We start from the raw sequence: 12054 nt of genomic DNA on the forward strand, positions 1-12054 counted from the left end.
ATACCCAAGACTTAGAATTTTCGCTAGCAAGCAAAACGTCAATGACATTAACCTGTATAACAATTATACCTTTTCCGGTTTTCCCGGTCTTCTTATCTTCCAGATACTTCTTGTAGTTTCTCTTCCAGTGTCCTGTGCCCTTGCAGTAGAAGCACTCAGTTTCATTCTTGGCTCCGCCCTTAGAGTTGCTTTGGGAGAGGCGCCCTTGCCCTTCTTTGGCTTGCCTTTCTTCTTTTTGAAACTGCCGGTTTTATTCACAAGCAACACTTTCTTGCGATTTTTCCGCAGTCCTCCTTCTGTAGTTTTCAGCATGGCGAGCACCTCTTCCGGTGTCTTCTCCATCCCTGTCATGTTGTAGTTCATGACAAAACCGTCGTAAGACGGGGGGAGTGAAGAAAGCAACATGTCCATCATATGGCCAGGTGGAAGTGGAAATTCTAGGGCTTTAAGCCTTTCAGAATAGCCAATCATTTTGACCACGTGTTCGCCAACTGAACTACCCTCAGCCATCTTGCAATCCATCAAAGCCTTCATGATATCATATCGTTCAGACTTTGCGGTTTCCTTGTACAGAGCATCCAATTCCCGGATCATATCACGGGCTTTATGGAATTCAAAACGTTTTTGAAGCCCTGGACTCATGCAAGCTAGCATGAGGCACTGCACTAAGTTGTGATCATCATCCTTAGTGGCCCAGACATTTTGTTCATCTTCCGGTGCACTTGCCGCCGGTTTAGCTGGAAGAGCAGTTTCAAGCACGTACAATTTCTTAGCGCTCCTGAGGACAATCCTCAGGTTACGGACCCAGTCCGCATAGTTGTTTCCAGTCGTAGCTAACTTCTCTTTCTCTAACATCGGGCCTAAGTTGAACGCGGTGTTGCGAGCCATTTGATCTACAACGGAAAACACAAGTTTCACTTAGACTTTTGTTTATAATGAAATTTGCACTAGTGAATAAACATTTTTATTCTAAAGTGTGCTCTCACTCAAATCAATATCTCTCAAAATTGATTTTGAGTGATTCAAGATCCAAAAATCAATTCAACGTCATAGAATCATCATCTCATGACGAGGATTTCAATTGGTAGGCCAACTTGCCGATCACATCTCTATGTGACGCTTGTTCATCTTTCGATGCGTGTGTTCCGAGCTCAGGACGATCCTGCCATGAACGTCAAGACAACCAAGTGATCTTGCTGCGAGGTCTGACCTCACCCGCCTTACATTTCTCCAATCGTTCGTACCCATGCATCCATGGCGCACCCCGAAAGGATAGATGTTGTGACGGTGCTGCACTTGGGAGAACACTAACTACTTGATATTTGAAGTGAGAGATCACCCTAATAAAAGCGACTACCGCGCAATCAAGAAGGGTGCATCAAGAGGGATAAACATCTCAGGCAATTCATAATAGCATGATATGGTATAGCCTCTTCTGACGGAGAAGTCAAGTTTTTCTTCGTCTCCGGCATTCGCGTCGGTGTTCACCTTTGCGAAGATTGCCACCATCTTGTCGATGCACCAGATAATATCACTATCTCCGTACCAGATAAAATAAATGCATTACTTAAGGTTGACACGCAGGTCATTAAAGTGCAATCATATGGCTCCAGCCATCATGCCGAATCATGACACGCAGGTCATGTTAATTACATCATATAGTCATCTCATACACAATCAAATTGAATATGAGCATTGCTATACCACATCACATGCACATCCTGCAAAACCAAGTTAGATGCCTCTAATCGGTTTATGCAAAATTTTATTTTACGTGGCTTCTAAGGTTTTGACTTAAACCGCAGCTACCAACGTTTTATCATCAAGTATGATTATTCAAGTTGCTAGATTAACATCTCGGGGTGTATGAAACACGAGATAATTAAATCTCGAGCCCCATACTAAACTTCGTCATACGCATGACCCCCGTGCAGATCATATCTGCAATGCCCTTTCATCTGCGAATTTCATCTTTCTTTTGACTATGGCAGAACCCAAAGAACTGATAGCACTTCCATGATCAATCAGGATCACGGATTGCCAGAACTCTGTCAAATTCCACCATGCTGTCTCGAGATTGAGCGAACGCAAATTCTAGGGAAGCAACAAGAACGTCGGGTAACAGATTTCATCTATCACCTGCATAAATAATTTTCAGCAATAGATCTCATCTACTCCAAAATTATATTATGAAATACCCATACATCTCCATGTATTCTAGATCGTAACCTGCATCTACGCATAGCACGGCTCTTGATGCCACTGTAGGGGAACGCGACAGAAAACGAAAATTTTCGGTATAGCGAGCATGCCCAGGACCACTATGGAGACTGCATACAAGATTTGATCTGATCCGTACCGACTCGAAGCGCAGCGGAAGAAGAGTCGGTGTAGATCGTCGGTGCAGATCCCCGCAGCTAGGATTTACAACCTCGCAACCGCGAGGATGTACTCTCTCTCCGGACAGCCCTTCGGGAGGCGGTCGGACAGTCCCCCGGACAATGTCGCGGACAGCCCTTCGGGAGGCGGTCGGACAGTCCCAATCTTGAGCTATCTCGTTACTTGCCATACTTTTCCGTGAACCCGTAAGCCGCCGTAATAGCCACCCAGTTACGGATGACGTTTAACAAACCCCAAAGTTCACGAAGCAAGTACGAAGGAACTCGACACTCTCATGGTCTAAGGAATTATGCAAACATTAACTATCTCTGTGTTATTAACCATAAATTTGTGACGAAAAGAATCTCATAGCTTAACATCAATTTGGGTCGATTCAACACAAGTGTTCTACCAACATCGCGCCCTCAGAATTGCCAGCATAGACATGCACATGATCAGGAAAACAGGATCATCATGCAATACATGAGCCAGTCTTAGAGGCAAGACTAGGAATACATTTTACCGTTTAGTATACCACACGTGCACATGAGTTTCCCTCCGAGCCTCGTGGATATTGCAGACTCGAGAATCATTGCAGTTATAGCATGGAAGCTAAACATTCATTACAAACTTTGGAGATACAAAATAACTGTTATTACTGCCTCTAGGGCATATTTCCTACAAAACTGGCCCGTAATGAACAGTGTATCACTTTACACCCATTAACGGCCCGTGGTGAAACTGGCCCGTAAAGAACAGTGTATCACTTTATACCCATTAACGGCCCGTTATTCCGTTGGGCCGTTTCCAGCCCATCTTATCTTTCGGCCTTCTTAGAGCCCATTTATTCTTGGGCTATTTTCCAGCATTCATTTACTTACGGCTCGTTACTGTCATTTTCTGCTTGTGGGCCAAATTCAGCCCGTGGTTACAGTCGGCCCGTTTGTGGTCCGTTAATACGTTGGGCCGTTTTCATAGCGTCATCAAATACGGCCTATTAACGATGGCCCGTTATGGTTGGCCCATGAACGGACGATTCCAACTCTAGCCCGTTTACGGCCAGAATGCGGTCTGTTTGGCCCATGTTTGGCCAATCGATCATACGGCCCGTATAAGGCCCATTGATGATACGGCCCGTAGAAGGCGCACTGTTTCTACGGCCCGTAGAAGGCCCACTGTTTCTATGGCTCGTAGAAGGCCCACTGTTTCTACGGCCTGTAGAAGGCCCACTGTTTCTACGGCCCGTAGGAGGCCCAGTGTCACTACAGTAAATATTAGCCCATGGTTATTGTGGCCTAGTTTTTAAAAATAGGTTATTGCCGCCACTAGCAAACCGCGGAAAAAGACTTGCACTGACTACAAGCAAACAAATAAACAAGACAACAATGAAATAAATAAGCAAGCAACTTACACTAGGCTATCACGGCTATTACACATATTACATCCACTGGGCATCAAAGTTCGCCACCAGTGCAAATATAGGGAACACGGCAGCATATAAACGCCGCAGCAAAACAAGTCCAGAACTGAAACCACTTCAGAAGAGCTCAAGAAGCAATATCCTGGGTACCCATATTGCTGGCAAGATGCTTAGCAAGCTTATTAACTTTCTCTTGTTTGGCGCTTAAGTCCTCTAGCGCTTGCTGTTGCACCAGAAAGTATGCATCTGAATTCTGCAGGGACTTCCTCAGTCCTTCGGCTTCCTGTCGCATAGCATCTGATCGATGTCTTTCAACTTGAAGTTGAGACTCAAGAAGCGAACTGATTTAGGCAACGAGTTCGAAGAGCTGGTGCCAGCAGTGGTAGCCAGTAACTCGAACACTACATCAAGACAGGACTTTGGGGTTGTCTCAGTGTCTTCAATATAGTTTTTATCAGCTTTCTTGGAGATCAACAGGGATGTCTCACTATCTTGAACCTTATCTGCATTACTTCCTTTACCATTGCATAACAGGGTACTCTTCTCCAATATTTTATCCGCGTTCTAAAAGAGAAACAAACAAACACATCTCAGGTTTACAATGTAGTATATGAAACTCATTTTGGTAAACAAGTTCAGTAGTAAGGTGGACAGGATAACATCATGAAACGAACATATATCTATGTAGTATGGTCACTGTATGGTCTATATCATTCTAGTTTATGTTGCCAAATCAAGATAGATACAGTTCGAATCATATCTATTTAAGACAAAGCAGCATAGACAGAATATAAGTGTGGGAAACTACACAACAATAACAACACTTGTAATCTGCATGGCATGAGAACATAACTGTTTATTCAATTGAAACTGAAATCAACATAGAGCAAGTTACAACAGCAAACAGCCAAACACGTTGAAGAAACAGGTTTAAAACATACCTGTTGCGCCATTGGAGTTTCAATTGCATCCTTCAACTTTGAAATAAGTTGGTATCAGTAAATACAGTGATGCAAGAGCAAAGTAGTATGAACCATAGCTACGGAACCTGACCTGAGAACAATTCTTCTTCTGCTTTAAGCGTTGACTTCGGGTTCGGAGTGGTGGTCCTCGTGATTTGGGCACTGCAGTTGCCTTACTAACTGCTCGTGTTTGGGTGCTCTGTGGTGGAGACGGTGCTGTGTCAACGGGAACTGGGTGTCTATCTGCTGGGGTTGGGGTTAGAAGGGGTGTAGCTGGTTCTCTGTCCAACTGGGTAGGGGTAGAATCTGCATGAGTGTGGGTTATGTGTGGTGGGGCTGGTTCTTGGGGAAGTACAACCGTGGTTCTATCTGCATCGACAGGTAGCACAATCTTTTCTGAAGACCGTGTTTTTACTCCCACAGATACTGCCATCACTCCCTCCAATTGAAATGGCTGATAAACAAGAAAAGTAATTGAATGTACAGACATTGTAAGATAGACAGGTGCAATGGATAGTAGGGAAGAAAACAGGGCATGAAATAATTCACATTTATGTTGTCTAAGCAAACAGAATAGCAGGACATAATTTCACATATATGATGGCTAATTAAACAGGATAGCATGACACAATTTCACATGTATGATGGCTAACTAAACATGATAGAATGACATACTTCAAAATATGATGACTATGTAAACAGGATGACATGATATAACTATATGATGTGTCTATTAAAGTGGTTGGCATGCCATAAATCACAAACATGCCGTCGATGGAAACATGATGGCATGATATAATTCATGGATAGAATGACATAATTTAAAATATGATGACTATGTAAACAGGATGAGATGATATAACTATATTATGTCTTTAGAAAATGTGTTGGCATGCCATAATTCAGATACATGGTGTCTATGTAAACATCATGGCATGACATAATTCAAATATAAGATTTATATACCAAGGAAGTGAGCAGAGGGAAATCGCATATATGATGTGTCAACTAAGGAGATGGCATTCAATATTGTGTATATTATGTAAAAACTAAGCATTGCAATACAACATATGCATTATATGAGTAATATAACCCTGCCAAGTTTGAGCATACACCTCAGGGGGATAATAGGACTGGTCATCTGCCTCTGAATCCTCCTCTGAAGAGCTATCTGTAACCAGCAAGATATCTGCTTCAGCAGGTAGCATTGTCTGCTCTGAAGACCTTGTTTTCACTCCAGATTTCTCCATCACCAATTCAAATGGCTGATGCACAGGAAGAGCAGTTGAATATACAAACATTGTCGACAAAAGCAATGAGAAATACAAAAAAAAGGACGGCATGATATAATTCACATATATGACGCTTGCCTAAACAGCATGTCATTGCATAATTCACATACATAATGCCTTGCAACAAGATAACATTGCATAATTCACATATATAATGTCTTGCAACAAGATGGCATTGCATAATTCACATATATGGTAATTAGACACTAAACAGGTGGCATTCACACAAAGCATGTCCAAACTAAGCAAATGACATAGCAATGCAAGATACCATACGCACGATATGAGCAACATAACCCTGCCAAGTTAGGGCATGCACCTCGGGGGGAAATATGACTGGTCATCTGTCTCTGAATCCTCCTCTGAGGAGCTATCGGTAACCAGCAAGACATGCGCTTCGTCAGATAGCATTTTCTGCTCTGAAGACCTTGTTTCCACTCCAGATTTTTCCATGACCGTGCCGAATGGCTGATGCACAGGAAGAGTAATTGAATGTACTAAAATTGTTGACAAATTTAACACGTAATAAAAAAGTGATGGCATGATATAATTCACATATAAGATGACAGGCTAACCAGGGTGGCATTGCAAAATTCACATATACGATGCCTGGCTAGACAAGATGGCATTGCATGATTCACATATACGATAAAGAAACTAAACAGATGACATTGACACAAACCATGTCTAAACTAAGCAGATGACATCTTTAATGTATACAGTAAGCAATGCAAGGCACCATATGCATGATATTACCAACATCAGCATGCCATCATTCTGAATCCCCCTCAGAGCGAAGACCTCGTGGGGTAAATAGGAGTGGTCTTCTCCTTCTGAATCCCCCTCAGAACAGTTATCTTCCTATTGATTACGATCTGAAATGGGTGGAGGGGGGGCTGCCTTTGCACCCACCATGGAACGACGTCTGCATGAAATTTTATTGCCACGCAAGGCTCGTCTCTTTTGCTCTACATGATCAGTTCCATTGTGTACAATAACTGGCATGCATAGGAATAAAACATAGTGAGATTATGTAAGGAGTGCATGCACAAATCCAGAGTGATGGTAGCAAATTCTGGATAGACCCAAAACCAATGATAGCAGGCAGATAATAGCTTTAGTTAAAAAATACAGATAATGGCTCCTTTAATGTTTGTTTGCACCCAACATGAAACTCATAGTAGACACCGGAGATTAACCAGATAGTAGACAGATAGTACTGATTGCTGCCCCAATATGTACCCCACAACCATTTAAAACTCAAGTTTCTGCATTAGTTTGGACCTGACACGGAGTCTAATAGGTGAACACGACGATAATGTAGCATGTCATCATATTAAGTGACGCATAACGTAAGCAAACACGGAAGAGTGCGACCTCTCTTGCGGACCCGTGTAGTCCTCAAGGTCATCTGCTCAGTTGATGATGGTAATGCAGTTGCCGTGGCTGCCGGCGGCGGGGAAGAAGATCTGAGGCGGCGAAAGACAGTCTGGAGAGCGGATCCCTGCTGTGGTGAACCCTTCTGTCGTTGGAGCAGCTGAGCTGGGGTGGAACACAGTGCCGCAGGAGCAGGACAAACCACACAAGGTTTTCTTTGACACATATCTGTAACAGAAGTAATTGAGTAAGGGCTTGTTTGAATTTGAGGATTCTAACAATGCAGGGATAGGAAATAGACAGGAATAGGATAGGAATGCACGTGCAGAACAGAGAATTTAAAGACACAGGATTTCTGCCAATCTGGGTGTTTGATTCACAACAATTGGAAGATCACAGGATGCAAAAAAGCATGGTGAGATTAAGTCAAACCACAAGAAAATGTACGATTATAGTGCTATTATGCTACTATCTCTTAGTCTTGTGCTTGAAGAATAGGAATATGAAAAGGAGGAGAAGTGGAAATTAGAATTCCTACGGTTTTTCTTTCAAGGAGACACTAAAGGAACAAATCCTACAGTTTTCCTTTGCTCCATTCCTTTGCACCAAATTCATGAAAAGTAGTACCATAGGAAACTTTCCAATTCCGATGTTTTTCATTCACTTTTCCTTTCAAGCACTGGCGATTCTAGTAGGCAGGCTTGAGCAAGGAAAATCCTACACTAAAAAATGTTTTTGTGCTACTTCTATTACTTTGGACCCAGGCCACTTCCATACTAGCTCAACTCCCAGGCCCGTCGATAAATGCACAGCTCAAACGCGCAGAGATAAATAATGATGGCGTTCAAGAGAGTCCATCACGGATAGCTAAGTTGCCTGGTACCTCACTGCTTGTCATATAGTAGGATAAAATAATCGTATTTCCCGTTACTACAAGTGCTCAGTGGACAATATATATAACATGTAGAGTAAAAAAGAGATGCAACAAGTGTACAACCTCTTTGGCGAAGCCATGTCGATCTCAGCGTGATTGGATTAGCCTGTGAGGATGCTCCGGCTGACTTGGCTGTCGGAGGAGGGGAAGAAGATCTTAGGCGTCTGGAGATGGAGCCCGAGGTACTGCTCCGCTGTGATGGAGGGTTTCGTCGTTGGAGCAGCTCCGGTGAGTTGTACGACGCCGAGGCTAAAGCAGGACAAGAGAGACAACGAACAACGTTAACCTGAGTGGAATTCTAATAGCATCTCCAATACATGACATAAAATACATAACCACAAAGTGCTAGATGTAAAATACATCAGCCGCTCATCTCTGAACTTAACTGTCGAAACTGAATTTAACTGTCGAAACTGAACTTAACTGTCGAAACTGAACTTAACTGTCGAAACTGAATTTTGCTATCGAAACTGAATTTTGCTGTCGAAACTGAACGCACTAGCAAGGTGAGGCTACACGTCGGTCGACTGACTTCCTCATCTCTGGTCAATCGATTTTGCAGCCGTTGGATACGAAATCAAGGGCCTGCGGTTCATCTTCAACCTCCACCCCCCTGAGCCGCCAGCCACCACTGGCCAAACAGCAGCCCCCCGCCGCCCGCGGCTGGCGGTGTGCCGCCCCGCCCGCCCCGAAAACACTCCCCACCGCCGGTCGGTCGCCGCCCCGTGCCGAGCTTTTTCTCCGGCGATCCCCACGCCACCGCCTCGCCAACGCCCCGCCATCGCCGGCGACAACCGCCCCATCCTGAACCCTAAGATAGATAGTGGGGTACCTCTCCGGTGAGCCCCCCGCCCCGCTGCGGCTGGTTCTTCCTTCACCCCGGTGAGCCCCGCCCCCACCCCCTGAAAATCGACTGACCCAAAAGTCGATTCAGTCGACTGAAGTGTAGCTAAATCGGAACAGCATCGCAAGCAAGAGCAAGAGCGAGAGCAGCAGCGCGAGCAAGAGCAATAGCAAGAGTAGACCAGGCAGGGGACCGAGAGCAAGAGCAGAGCAGCAGCGCGAGTGAGAGCTAAAGCAGCAGCAGATCCTACTGATGTGGACGTCGCCGCCGAGGGAGCGACGCCGTGGAGGAAGTGGCCGGCGACGCCGTCGTGGATGGAGTCGCGCCGTGCCGGCTCGGGACCGAGCGCCGGCAGCACTGCGAGATCGAATCAAGAAGAAAATGCGGCGATTAGTGTACAACCTCTTTGGTGGCGCCGATTAGGCCGTAGCTTCATCCGAGGAAACGGTGATGATGATGCTCTTCCGGTGGTGCAGGTGAAGACGGCGGTGTGGGAATGGAGGTGGCGCGAAAGACGAGGGAAACGTCGGGGCAGCTCCTTGGAGGTGGAGGACGGGGTGGCTGAACCGGCGGGACGATGAGATCGACGACGGATCCTCATCCGGTACGGTGGATGAGGGACGTCGAGGTGTTGCTGTGGACGACGTCGTCGGGGAAGAGGCTCCGGCTGGGTGGCGGACGGAGTAGGGTGTGGGGTTTCGTCGCGGGTTTTCGCGGCCTCGGTGTACGGATGGTTGGGGGGGATGGGATGGCAGTGGGGAACCATGGTTTAGAGACGCGCTTGTCCGAAATGTGGGGTAAGTTACAAAAGTACCCCCACCGATTTGAGGCGGTTCTTTTGGTTCAGGGGTACCACGGGCATTTCGCGTGTCAGGATTTCACAGGAGGTGGGAGTTTTCGCGCGCGTTGTAATTTCGGAATAGCAAGGCGTGGGTTGAGATGGAGGGAGTTGTCGGAGCACAACGAGACAAAGATATATCTTAAATATTTCGGGCTAACAAGGCGCGGGTTGAAGAGGCGGGAGTTTCGCAGCACGATAGACCGAGACGCTAGCTTGAATTTTCGGCATAACAAGGCGCGGCTTGAAATTTCGGAAGAACAAGCTTAACGTGTACCCAAAAAAAAGACAATTTGCACCTCCACACGCACAACACACACACAAACACCATTTAGACTAGAGTAAGGTACACGTGCATTGCATGCATGAGATTTGGCAACCAAATTATGAATAAATACCACATTATAGCATGCAAGTTTTGAGTCATATATGCATGATGTAGATGTTCGTTTAATTCTTATAGTTCATTTCATTCAAAATCATCTAGTTTTTATAAGAAAGCTAATCTATTTTAAGATTCATGGAATTGTGCGTCGTAAGACATAAAGTAAAAGCAAATAATGGCAAATCATGTAGAAAAACATTTGGGCAATTCTGATACGGAAGATTCTAGAACAAATAAGAAGTGCTTGTGTTTAGATGTTTGTGCATTATGCTTAAGTTCAACCATGGAGTCTTCTAGATTATACATGTGGCGAAATCTGGTGGAACCTAGATGATATCCAACGGCCAGTAGTGCTCAAATTTCCCATCTTTGGACCATCGGAGTCGCCTCATCCAACGACCATCTTTCAAAGTTAAAGTTACCCGCACACAATATAAAATATAAAATATATATATAGGGGTATAGATATAGACATGTGATGCGAAAGCCGCCCATCATTTCCAATTAGAATAGTGTGTCCATGCACGGATGCGATGTGGCCAAATGATGTCTGCCATCGGTATCTGAAATTCAAATCAGTCCGACCTTGTTCAATGTGTATACATTACAACATGCTCGTTTCCAAACCACACCGCGCAGATCTCCGTTATATTCATGCATGCATGGGTTTCAAACATCAGGATCTCTTATTCAAATATTTGAATTCAACTTTACATTGATTATGACCTCACCTATTCTTTTACACCCACACAGTAGTCTTCTCTTTATAATTGTACCACTAACTTCCTCTTGTGCATGCATGCACACACACTACCAGTCGGCATTATCCATCGCACGCATACAATCTTTTTCTTCATGTCGGTCTCCCATGAAGGCACACACCCACACACATCCCCCTCTCCATCATATCGGGCATTCTTTATCTCTCACGCGTGCATGCGCAACGATCGATGTTCGTCTATGTATGTGTGTATATAGCTAGGTCTTTCATAGTTTTCCACACAAACCGATCAATCGATTATCCAGTGAGGTCTCACCCTCTTTCCCACGTCCACATCGATCAATCTATACCTCTCTATATAGGATTAACATATATAGCTAATACACCCACATTAATTATATATCCAACGCCCCCCTCTCATCATCCATGCCTTCCGCTTCATCTTTCAGACGCGTGCACAATGGCGAAGACAGGGGGTAGTAAGGGCCCTGCCCCCCTCCCCCCCCCCCCAAACATCACTATATATCGAGGCTAATATGAATGTGATCATTAGACAATTGCTGCTAAAAATGGTTTAAGTTCATGAATTGACCCTCCTCGTAAAGGATTAGCAATGCTTGGCCCCCTAGCTCATTTATTTTTCATGGCTCCGCCACTGCGCACAATAGCGCACGTGTTCGCGCCCTCTCTCTAAATATCGATCTCGCACTTGTGCATTCCTTCATAGTCTCCCTCCACGCGGCCCCTCGCACCATCTTCTAGCCCCCCGCCGGATTTTTCCACATGTACAATCTAGCAGACTCCATGGTTGAACTTAAGCATAATGCACAAACCTCAAAACAACAGTGGTTCTCTTTTGTTCTAGAATCTTCCGTATCATAACTGCCCAAACTTTTTTTCTA

This window comes from Aegilops tauschii, chromosome 7 (genome assembly GCF_002575655.3).
Source record: "Aegilops tauschii subsp. strangulata cultivar AL8/78 chromosome 7, Aet v6.0, whole genome shotgun sequence".
NCBI lineage: Eukaryota > Viridiplantae > Streptophyta > Magnoliopsida > Poales > Poaceae > Aegilops > Aegilops tauschii.